The sequence below is a fragment of the Mauremys reevesii genome, linkage group 10 (assembly GCF_016161935.1).
Source record: "Mauremys reevesii isolate NIE-2019 linkage group 10, ASM1616193v1, whole genome shotgun sequence".
Taxonomy (NCBI): domain Eukaryota; kingdom Metazoa; phylum Chordata; order Testudines; family Geoemydidae; genus Mauremys; species Mauremys reevesii.
Window position 1 is genome coordinate 64,645,902 of NC_052632.1, and position 12,696 is coordinate 64,658,597.

At 43.0% G+C, this 12,696-nt stretch overlaps 1 long non-coding RNA gene across 1 annotated transcript in view; it reads left to right on the plus strand.

Annotated features, from left to right (window-relative positions):
* Window positions 1–12,229: 12,229 nt before the first annotated feature.
* The window catches only part of LOC120373752, a 54,335-nt gene continuing 53,868 nt past the window's right edge, over window positions 12,230–12,696 (plus strand). Inside the window, exon 1 of the long non-coding RNA XR_005585690.1 lies at window positions 12,230–12,367. This is a non-coding gene — a long non-coding RNA (uncharacterized LOC120373752). The remainder of the gene's footprint in view (window positions 12,368–12,696) is intronic.

The following is a 12,696-nucleotide window of genomic DNA, read 5'->3' on the forward strand; positions in this document are numbered from 1 at the left end:
TGGGAATGTTGAGCTGGGTATGGGAGTGTTCAAATTGTGAATGTCACTTATGATGGAAAGGCTGTCTCAAAGAGGAAGGCTTTCAAACAGTTCCTAAAGATGGTCAAAGATGTGATGTCCTTAGAAGATTGTTCCATCAACAGAGAATTCTTTGTCTCCATCTCTCACATGTTTTCTCTTGGGCTTTGTGATCTGCATTATCTAGAGGAGCACAGCTGTCAGTCATTCATAGATTGAAATTTGGACAAGACACTTCATTTAAGAGTGCTGTAGATTTGGTATCTTTTCAAATCAGACATACTATATTTCTTAAATGTAACACTGGAGGTGGGAATGAGTTTTGGCTGTGATTCTTTGATACGTTCATATCCAGAATGAAAGACATTTTAGTTGCTTTGGGGCCAGTGCTTTCTTAACTGCCACTTAGTCAGGGGGTGGCTTATTTATTTAGGTCCCATTTATTGACATGTGTGTCAGGTCATGCTGGCTCTCTAAGAAACTGAAACTATCCCCCTAGGGGACTGCTTGGGCCTGATGATTGTATAGGGTAATTGGGCTGGGCAGAGTCTGGTATCACTCCTTTCTAAATTCTTATGTGAAACTTAGGGCATGTCTACATGGCTCTTTAATCTGCAGCAGTGGGTTGTACATTTTAGTCTGCACTAGTGTGTGGACCCTGTTGGTGCACACTAAACATTTCCTAGTGCACGTTAACATAGTACTATTGGAAATGGGACCACATTAATGTGCAGTAGGGAATTTTTCATGCACACCAGCAGGGTTCACATGGGCCAGTTAGTGTGGGACAAGCTAGTGTGGACTACAGTTTACACCTCTCTGTGGTGGACTAAAGCACTGTGTAGACAAGTCCTTGAACACCTCACCACACCTTCCATTTTTACCCATGAAACTACATACATACAGACTGACCAATAATCAGGTCAAATTAAAAGAAACAAAGCATCATTAAACTAACCTTAGAGATATGGTGTGATCCTTGCAGTACATGTGTGCCAAACTCTGCCTTGAGATGTTCCTGGCTGGCAATTACATAGGTGAATGCATGTACGTAAGGGCAGAATTTGTCTCATGGTAAAATTAAATCCACCATTTGGAGACCTGTGTAATACAAAGTGGATTAAAAATGAAGTGTCATTCTTAGCTCTGGATTTCTTGTCAGTTTAAACAAGCCCCTTAATGTAGCTGTAACCTTTCCATTTGTGAGAGAAAGTACATCTCATTCCATGTGCTGAAAGAGAGCCTTCTTTTCAACACATTCTGGAATAGTAAAATCGTATTATCAGACCTGTCAAGTCACACTGATTCACAGTATGACAGGCAGTTTCCAAGAGTAGAGCAAGGTCAGATGATAAATCCATATAATTCTCATGGTTTCTGCTGGTCCAGTCACAACATTGATTTCTCAACTGCCATATGTCACACACGTCCTCTAGCATCAGGAATGAGAGAGGTGGAGCAATAAGAAAATCAGACAGCCAAGTGAAAAGCAGTAGAAATTGATCTGGAAAGAAGCCAGAGTTTTCAGCAAGACGTCTCAGTACAAATATTCCTTCAGGGGAAATGGCAACAGAAAGGAAAAGGCCCCTCAAACAGGTCCTTTCCAAACAGAAAATGTCATTGTATTATAAGTATGTAACCCACATACTTGCATTTTAGCATTTAGGCGGGGTAAATAGGGGAGGAGACAGTATGTAGGACATAGTTCTTGTTTTTGTTTTGGGGGACTCTATGCCTGCAGCCTTGCCAGAGCTGCACATGGCAACTCTGCTGAATGGCTTAGAATCATTCAGAAATTGATTGTGGCAGGCACTGGAGATGATCATTAGCTGTTTGAAGCTACTTGGGTGACTTCCATTGTGGGCAAGCGGCCTGGCAGGAGACACCCACAATCACACTCTGAGAGTGGAAGCAATGGAAACTCAAGGGATGGGGAAGGAGTTTATAAATATGAGGAGTGAGAGCCAGACTGGAGGGCACAGTGGTTGAGCAGAACAAGGACCAAAAGGATCTGCAATAAGGTTGTGGATTTTTCCAGTTTTATTGGATTAGACTGCAGGGTCCCCCACCTCACTGGAGAAGATGACTAGGATTTGCTGCAGGCTGAGCAAATTGCAGAGTGTTGTTGCAAAGTCTCAAGGAGAGTTTGAAGAAGGCCATGGGATAATTATTTGTTTAAGGAGTTGGCATGACCTATAGAGGGCTCTGAAAAGGGCAAATTTCATTCGGGGTGTATTAGCAGGAGTGTCATATGTAGGCCATGGAAAGTAATTGTTCCACTCTACTTGGAACTGGCGAGGCCTGAGCTGAAGTACTGTGTCCAGTTTTGGGCACAGCACTTTAAAAAGATGTGGACAAATTGGAGAGAGTCTAGAGGAGAGCAACAGAAATAAGAGGCTTAGAAAACATTACATGTGAAAGGTAAGGTTGAAATAATTGAGCATGTTTAGTCTATAGAAGAGAAAACTGTATGTGTGGGAGGGAGGCCATAAGTCTTCAGATATGTATAAGGTTATTATAAAGAGGACATGGATCAATTGTTCTCCATGTCCACCAAAGATAGGACGAGGTAATCAGCTTAATTTTCAACAAAAATATTGATTAGATATTAAGAAAAACTTTCTAACTATAAAGATAGTTATGTACTAGAACAGGTTATTTCGGGAGGTTGTGGAATCCCTGTCACTGGAGGTTTAAGAACAGGTTAGATAAACATTTGTCAGGGATGGTCTAGGTATATTTAATCCTGCCTTGGAACTTAAGGAGCTAGTTGAAAAGAATCTCAGAACCATTATTATCTTGCAGAACTAATTGAGGATGGGTGAGGCCCCAGTTGACTGGCGTGCAAACATAGTACCTATCTTTCAAAATGGGAACAAAGAGGAGCTAGGGAAATATAGATCAGTCAGCCTAACTTCAATACCTGGAAAGATACTGAAACAAAATAACAATCAATTTGTAAGCACTTAAAGGATAATAGGATTATAAGGAATAGCTAGCATGGATTTGTAAAGAACAAATAATGCCAAACCAACCTAATTTCTATAGAGAACAATGCAAAGTATTGCAGTTAGGAAGGAAAAATTAAATGCACAACTACAAAATGGGAATAACTGACTAGGTGGTAGTACTGCTGAAAAGGATCTGGAGGTTATAGTGGATCACAAATTGAATATGAGTCGACAATGTGATGTAGTTGTGAAAAAGGCTATCATCATTCGGGGTGTGTATTAACAGGAGAGTTGTATGAAGACACAGGAGGTAATTGCCCTGCTCTACTCGACACTGGTGAAGTCTCATCTGAAGTACTGTGTCCAGTTCTGAGTGCCACACTTAGAAAAATGTGGACAAATTGGAAAGAGTTCAGAGGAGAGCAACAAAAATGATAAAAGCTTCAGAAAATCTGACCTATGAAGAAAGGTTAAAAAAATCTGAGCATGTTTAGTCTTGAGAAAAGAAGTCTGAGGGGGGACCTAATAACTGTCCTGAAATATGTTAAGGGCCTTTATAAAGAGGTTGGGAATCAATTGTTCTGTGTGTCCACTGCAGGTAGGACAATAAGTTATGGACTTAATCTGCAGCAAGAAAGATTTAAGTTAGATTTTGGAAACAAATTTTTAACTGTAAGGGTAGTTAAGCTTTGGAATAGGCTTCCAAGGGAGGTTGTGGAATCACCATCATTGAAGGTTTTTAAAAACAGGTTGGACAAACTCCTGTCAGTGATGGTTTAGGTTTACTTGGTCCTGCATAAGCTCAGGGGGCCAGACTTGATGGGCTCTCGACAGGGCCAGCTCCAGGCCCCAGCACGCCAAGCGTGTGCTTGGGGCGGCATGCCGCGGGGGGCGTTCTGCCGGTCACCAGGAGGGCGGCAGGCGGCTCCGGTGGACCTTCTGCAGGCGTGCCTGTGGAGGGTCCGCTGGTCCCGTGGCTCCGGTGGACCTCCCGCAGGCGTGACTGCGGATGCTCCACCGGAGCCGCGGGACCAGCGGACCCTCCGCAGGTACGCCTGCAGAAGGTCCACCGGAGCCGCGGGACCAGCGGACCCTCCGCAGGCACATCTGCAGGAGGTCCACCGGAGCCACGGGACCAGCGGACCCTCCACAGGCAGGTCTGCAGGAGGTCCACCGGAGCCACGGGACCAGCGGACCCTCCGCAGGCACGTCTGCAGGAGATCCACCGGAGCCGCGGGACCAGCGGACCCTCCGCAGGCACGTCTGCAGGAGGTCCACCGGAGCCGCGGGACCAGCGGACCCTCCGCAGGCACGTCTGCAGGAGGTCCACCGGAGCCGCGGGACCGGCGACCAGCAGAGCACCCCCCGCGGCGTGCCGCCATGCTTGGGGCGGCGAAATTGCTAGAGCTGCCCCTGGCTCTCGAGGTCCATTCCAGCCTTCTATTCCTATGATTCTGTAACATACTTAGTAATACTTAACAAACTGAGTAAGCCATTTGAGGTAACAGTTGGCATTAGACAAGGATGCTTTATGTAACCCAGGAACTTCCTTTTGGTAATGGGCAGGGTAATATAAAAGATCACAGAACAACTAAGGAGCATTCAGTGGACTTTCATACAGAAGGTAGAAGACTCGACATTGCAGATGACCTAACCTTCCAGTCACAGATATATGCAAGCTAAAACAAATGATCTCCAGACCTATGCCCAGTTAGTTTGGCTTAAAACCAACACAGAGAAACCTGTGAGAATCAACACACAGCAAGGAACACCAATAACACTTTCTGGGACTGACATAGAAGAGGTTCGTTCTCAATAGCATTGTAAGCAGAACAGGTGGAACAGATGAAGACACTCAAGCCAGAATAACAAAATCCAGACATGCCTTTGGAACCCTAAAGCTGATCTGGAGAAACAGAAACCTTGCCCTCTGAACCAGGGGTGCTGGAACAATTTGTATTGTGGGGGCTGAGAGCCATTGAACCAAACTGTAAACCCTGTTATTAATAGAAATCACTTCAAGCCAGAGGGTGTGGCAGCACCCTAGTTCCAGCATCTATGCTTTGAACTAAATTCTGAATATTTGCCACCTTTGTAAGGTCTATCTTACTATATGGCATTGAAAATTGTCTAAATTCCAGGGTTTTTATAAAGAGCTGCCTTAGACAAATCCTCAACATCAGATGGCTAGAAAAAAATCAGAAATGAGGAGCTTTGGAGCAGGAAAACAGAAACTGATAGGACAGGAAATTATGGAATGAAAATGGAGATGGCTAGGACACACACGGAGGAAAGAACCAAGCAACATAACAGGACAAACATAACAGTACAGAAATTTCCAGGGCAAGAGGCGACAAGGTAGACCAAGGACTACTTGGAAACACACAACAGAAGCAGAACTGAAGGTCATTAAAATGAAATGGGAAGAAGATAAGACTGCAGTAAGAGACTGCCAAAGTTGGAAGGCAGAGGTGAAAGCCCTATGTTCCAAGTCCAGGTCAGTCACTCCTTGAGGTAGGTATTATAAAGAATATTTGTACCTTTTGTAGCTGAAGAAATGGAGGCTCAGAATCACACAGCAAGTCTAGGGCAGTAGAATCTAGCTCTCTTGGTTCTCATTCCAGTTTTTAACCACTAGAAAGTACTTTCTCACTTTAGATCAAAACCATAGTTGAACATGTAAACTGTTTTTGGAATGTTTATCCATCACTACTGCCATCATTCCAGCATATTACCCAAATCCCTTTCAGTGCTGCATATCAACATTTATCTGAAAGCTAAAGGTTGACCATCTTCCATGTCCTTAGTAAAAGGGAAGCTCATTTTAGTCAATAATTTGTAATTACATTGATCATATCTGCATTCTGCAATATGACCTGAAAATTGAAACTGTCTTTGGGTCTTTGAGGTTTGAGTAGGCAATGAGCACATGATTATTAGCTGGTTGTCTGCAATACTGTTGTTTTCACTATTCTTAATAAGATCTGACAATATGCTTGGCAGTGTTCAATGCAAAAGTGAAGGCAGTCCCTGTACTGAGGCGCTTACAGTTTAACAAAGACAGAGAAAAGAAAAGTATACACAGTCTTGTGCTACTTCTTTTAGGAATTATTAAAGAAGTAAGTTTATGTCAATGGAATGCAAAACGAGATTTTATTGCAAACAGCTCACAATTGGTATTGCGTTTATTTACTCCAGAAATTAGCTCTTTTTTAAAAAAAGAGTAATATTTTTGATCAGCAGTAGTTTCTTTTTTCCTTGTTTCCTTTTTTAAAATTTAGCTGAGTGATGAGAATGTGTTAATTTATAACCCCATAGGTGGCAAAAAGTTAATGGAAATACAGCACAAACACAAGTATCGGGGAATTAAAGGCCTCTAGTTAACCACAAAACAAGACCCAATTCTTTCCCAGGAATGCAATAAAATTGTTTATAGTCGTAAAGAAAAACATAAATTAAAATTTACTGCAGAGTACAATTTGTGTGTGATGTGGATGCACAGAACCCTTGGTAATAAGCAAGTCTACCCTCAGGCATAGTTTCATAACTTAGTACTGTGTACTATGGTTTACTACTTAGATTAAAAAGTTGTTTAAATAGATGTTAACTTCAGAATCATGTGAGATGATAAATATATTTAAGTGTTGACACTGAAACAATGTAGAATTGTTATAATGTATTTTTTATATAGTGCCTTAGGTATACATTATCCCTTGCAAACATATAGGAACACAAGAGCCAAGATTTCCAAAAATGGGTTCCAAAAATTAGTCGCCTATGTTAGTTTTAGGTATTTATGTGAGTGATCTTATATTCAAATGTTAAGCATTCAGAGCAGCTCACATTAAATTAGGTGACAGCTACTGGTAGTTAGCATTCTTGAAAACCTGGCCATTTATTTGGATGCCTAAATACGTACACTATAGCGTAACTTTAGGCTCTTGTTTTGGAAAATGTTGGTCCCTGTCCCTGCTCTGAGGAGCTTACACTCTAATGTAGGCAGATCTGATGTAAAGGTCATGATAGGATAGGTTTCTGGTCCAGTCCTGCAATACTTGGCTTTAGTGGGAGTTTTGGCTGTGCAATGCATGGACCAGTAATGCTCACAAGATCAACAGTGAACATAGGCACAGAGGAGAAGAGGTCAGCCATGAAATGCTAGAAAAGAGTAATGAATTTTAAGGAGGGTTTTAGAGGGTGAGATGGGAAAGAAGAGGCTATTCCCAGTGACAAGATGAGGAAACGTGTGTAAGAAAACAAAAGAGATCACAAAGAAGAGAGAATTGGGTGGAGCATGTTTGGTGCAAAGGGAATGGAGCTGAAAGAAATAAACTGACATATAGAGCAGAACAATGGAGTGTGGATAAGTCAAAGAAAAATTAATTTCCATCAGAGCTTGGAATACTGTATAAGGCAAAAGGCCTTTATCCATATGGTGACAGTCTTTGGGTTACACACGCAGGACTTGAAGGTGTTATGTTGTCTTCCAAAGTGGGATTCAGAGGCGTGTTCTGTGGCTGACATCAAGAGCCATGGGCTTGATCCAAAGCCCACTGAAGTTAATAGGAGCCTTTCAGGCCCTATCTACATGCAGCAATTCATGAAAATGAATGTACTGTGTGTTCTGGTTTCTAACTGAAATTGAAGAGGATATGAATGAGAATTCTGACATTTGTTTGGAGATTTCTGCATAAATAGGGCATCCATCTGTGTTTTCCTCTGTGAAGGTCAAATTATTAGAGCTCCAGTCCACTGAAGTAAACCAGAGTCTTGGGCCCCAGAACTGCACAAAAATGTGAAAGAAATACTTTGATTCCAGACCAAGTTTGAATCTGACTAGTTTCAGTATTGACAATAACGGTCTCTCTCTGTTTTGGCTATGAGTTACTTGTGAGACTTTTCAATTCAGTTTTTGCAATGAAAGGGGAAATCATTTGCTAATATGTTGCTGCTTTTATGGTAAGATAACCTAAAACTAATTGTTTAGTTTCTAAAAAACCTCTTATGTGCTATTTTCCTTGTTCATCTTAGCAATTAACTATAATTACTGATAAAACAAACTTCTTAAATATCTTACATTTTTAAAGACAAAAATATACAAGCACCATTGTAGGCAATGACTCTTATCCAATATGCTGTGGGATCAAATATAAAGCTGAGGAAAAAGGACAAATAGATTAAAATATTAATTCAGAAAAAAATCATTAAAATCAATAGGGACAGGGGCGGAGGTTGACAAGTGTTATTTCTAATTTGATGTAAACAGATTACATTTCTAATAAATACAATAAAACATGTATTTGGCTGGAAGATGAATACAGTAGAATGAATGGTGAAATGGAATCACATGTTACTGCAATGTATTCCAAGGGATTTTCATTTTGCTCCCTTATGGGAAAGTCAGAGATCCAGTAGAAACTGGTCTAAATATTTGTAGAGACAGGGTGGATGAGATAATACTTTTATTGGATCACCTTCTGTTGGTGTGAGAGAGAAGATTTTGAGTCTACACAGAGCTCTTTTCATGTTTTCTGACCCCCAGGTGAAGAAGAGCTCTGTGTAAGCTCGAAAGCTTGTCTCTCTCACCAACAGAAGTTGGTCCAATAAAAGATATTATCTCATCCATCTTGTCCCTCTATTATCCTGGGACCAACATGGCTACAACCACCCTAAATATTTGTAGAATTCAGTAGAAAATGATACCCTTCCACAACTATTTTGAACCATCTTATAGAATTCTATACAAGGGATTCAATTCTCTAATAATTCTATAGGATGATGCAAAAGGTCTGTAGACAGGCTATCATACTCTATTAAATTCTATAGGTCTTTTCCTTAAGTGGAAGAGAGAGAGAGAGAGCTTTTCCTTCAGCTATAAGAAGGTTCCACTGTAAAAGGGATTAGCACCAGCTCCTCTGCTTAGTCAGAAGAGTTGAAGTAGGATAGAGCCCTGGCTGCCTTCAGACATGAGGGTAAAAAGATGATTTTCTGGAGCTGTGCTGTAGTGAATCTCTGCTCGTAGTAAAATTGTTTTATGTTTATTAAAGCCCCCTAAGAAAAAGTCAGTGCAAGCAGGTTCCCTTGTATATGCCATGCTGCTTGCTAATAGCCCAATCCAACTCCCATTAAAATAAATGGCAAAACTCTCACTGACTTTAATGGGAGTTGGATTGAGCCTGAAACAACTAAATGGTAATACCAGTTACAAAGTAGCCTACCAGGAGAGAGCTGTCAGCAAGCAGGGAGGCATTTCTGTGGATGCTAAATTAACATGGTATTTCATGTTCTCTCTAGCTGTCCACATTTCGGATATTTACATTTTTTGTCCTGTAGTCTTAATCATTTTTGAGTTAACAATGTTCTCTAGCTTTCTGTGAAGAGTGCTAATCAGAGATCTTTTGGGGATCAATCCAAGATACTCCTCTCCTCACCACTATGTTCAGTGATTTGGCTGTCGGGAGGAAAGTACTTCAACATGCTCTTGGAGGATTGTTCCATCTTCCTCATTCATTGTGAAGTAATTAGTTAGATCCCATATTAATGCCTTCACACACAACACAAAATTCTACTATGAAGTTGATTTTGACTAAGATTTGACAGAGATTTGGGTTGCCTATTGAATCAGTGTCACAATTTTCCCCAGCTTTGGTGGGATGGCTGAGGGCCTGCTCCTCAGTGAATTCACCGAGTGTAGCTATACCAAGTGAACCAGTAAAGCACATGCATGCACTGGAGTAAAAAGCTATCCTTTGCTTTGTTTGCTGATATTAAAAAAATTGCTTTGGGATCTTAATCCAAAGACCATTGAAGTCAGTGGAAAGGCACAGTGAATTCTGAATCCGGCCCTAGTCATTGCAGTCTACCTGACATGGCTTGACATGCAAAACTGCACTGAAGTCCATCAGCAGCCTAGGAAGAAAGTTATGTGACCAGTGCAGCTCAGGAGAGTTGAAATGTTTATTTGCTAGAATTTTGAAATACTATCAAATGGTTCACTAGAGGTCTGATAATCTGTAGCTAAGTACCAAATTACATAGCCCAACCCAAATTTACAGTACCTTATATGTTTATGAAACTCCTTAGGGCATTTTGCAGAAAGCCTGCTCATTTATCCATTCTGGCAGCTGTCATACCAGCATGCATATATTTTGGTGTGGGTTGCTTTTTCATTTTAGAATTGTTAATATTTTATATTTAACAGGCTGTTTGACATTAGCATAACAGGAGGAAAGTTGCTTGTGATTTTTCTCTGCAATCTAAGTTATGCTTAGTTAAAATTGACTTTCTGAAAAACCTTTTGACTTCTTAAGAGCATCTGAAATGTGCCAGATGACTGATGGAAAGTTTCAATTGTTCTCTTCATTTCTGAAGAATAACAGAGGAACAGGCAATTGAATTTTTAATTGGACACATTTTTAAAATAGTTCTTGTGCACAGATCATCAATACAGCTAATTACTGTATGTGGACATATAGTTTCACCTTTATTTAGAAAGAAAAGAGATTATACAAGACAAGGAAAGAGAATGATTTTAAGGGGATACCAATCTCCTTTACAAAGAACCCAGCCCCACTCCAGAAACCGTTTATATTTACAAATTTAATGTTTTATTGAAGAAATGGTATTTCCCTGTTTCTTCCCCATCATTGTTATGTGACCAAGATATTTGTCTGGAAAAAGAAGTGCAGTGTTCCCTAAGCAGTCTTCCACCTTTGTCTGGACAACTCTTGTCACTCAGCTTATCATGGATACAGTTCTGGTGTCTGCGAAAGAGAGGGCAATTCTGGTTGTTGAAGTCAATGGGAATTGCCATGGTTACGGATGTAGGCTGGCAGGGCCATCCCTCTGCATCCATGTCTGAGGAAGGCCATGCCTCCTTGCAATTTGGGTCTGCTAAAGCCTTCTCCAAACAGGGAAAAGGAGGGGAATTAGCAGTTCTCAAGGGGCCTATCCTGCACACAGGGTGGGCACAGTCTGGGCTCTGGCCTGTAACCAGGAAGAGTGGTAGTAGTCTATCTGACTAGCTGTTAAGCAGGGCGACGTAGCCAACAGTTAGGTAAATAGGAGATATACCAATCTCCTAGAACTGGAAGGGACCTCAAAAGGTCATTGAGTCCAGCCCCCTGCCTTCACTAGCAGGACCAATTTTTTGCCCCAGATCCCTAAGTGGCCTTCTCAAGGATTGAATTCACAACCCTGGGTTTAGCAGGCCAATGCTCAAACCACTGAGCTATCTGGTCTGCAGCTGGGCAGAGCAGCAGCAGTTTATTCACTCAGCGGCACCCAGCCAAGGCTCGGACCAGCAAAGCAGTCTATTCATCCCACCTTTAAGTAGTCCAAGGCAACAAGCAGTCAGGACTCTGGCCTGCAATCAGGCAGAGCTGTAGCCCCAGTCTAGTCTATGGGGCTCAGGTTCGGGGTGAGCAGAGGAGCACAGGCCTCCTAACCTACAGAAGGGGAGCACTGCCACCCCAGTGGTTGGGTGGCAGGGGGGATGCAGGCCCACCCAACTCTACCAGATCCCAACCCAGGGCCCTAACAGTGGCAGAGTAGTCTGCCACTGGGTCAGCAGGGATCCACCCACAACACCCTGACCTGATTTCAGGCTCACTCTCTAGCAGACTATTGCCTGGTTCCCCTGGGTTGTTTCCTTCTCTCACCCTTGGGCATACTTGGATCCCGGGCTCATCCTCAATCTCCCCAGGGTACACTGCCAAGGGTAGCAGTAGTAGTTCCTCCACATCAAGAACATCAGGGCTCCTTGGAAGCTCATGCTGGTCCTTGGGGTAACAGCAGTTTGCTTTAGGGCTCCACTCCAGCAGCAAGGAAGAAGCATCTCTCTCCTCCAACAGCTTCCTCCCAGCTGAGCTTCTGGGCCAGCCTTTATATTTTCCCTTCCTGTCCTGCTCCTCTGCTTCCTGCATGCAGGGTTTGGCCCTCCTGGCTCCACCCACCAGGCAGCTTGCAGTGTTCCATCCACGTCTGCATCTGAGAGAGGCCATGCCTCCTCGCTACAATGGAACACTAGTTTTACAGGAGTTTTGCCGTTGACCTCAATGGGAGCGTGATGGGATATATCAGACCCTCTGAGGCCCCCTGCTGGAGACCTTGTGGCTCTGCCACCCACTCCCCCAGAAAAGGGCAGTGGAGAGGGTCCTCCAAGCTGCCTAGAGTGGCTGTGTGGGAGACAGCCAATTGGGGCCCAGCAGGTCAATATAAGAAGAGCTGCAGGGCCACCATAAGTTTCAGTTCCTTGCTAGAGCTGGAGGAGTGTGGATGGTGTGTGGCTGGCTGAGGGAGATGCAGGACCTCAGCTGAGGTAGTGCTGCCCAAAGCCAGGGAGAGTGAAAAGGGGCCCTGAGCTGGTTGTGGGGACTCTATCAGGACAAGGCCTTGAGGTAAGGGTGAAGATGGTACAGGTCCACAAGGAAGTGGCCCATGGAATTAGAGCAGCATTGTGACTTAGATAAAGGGACACAGCAGACAACTGCTATCTACAGGGTATCTGGGCTGGGACCCAGAGTAGTGGGTGGGCCAATGTCCCCCCAAGCCCCAGTTAGTCACTGGGGGAAGTGGCTTGGATATTAAGGCACCTAGAGAGGGGAACTGAACTACAGTGGCCCAGCTGGAGAGACCCTAAGAGGGTGAAGACTTTGTTGCCAGGAAGGGAGTCCTGAGGCACTGCTGTATCCTGGAACAGGGACAATTTGTGGAAGACATTACAGAG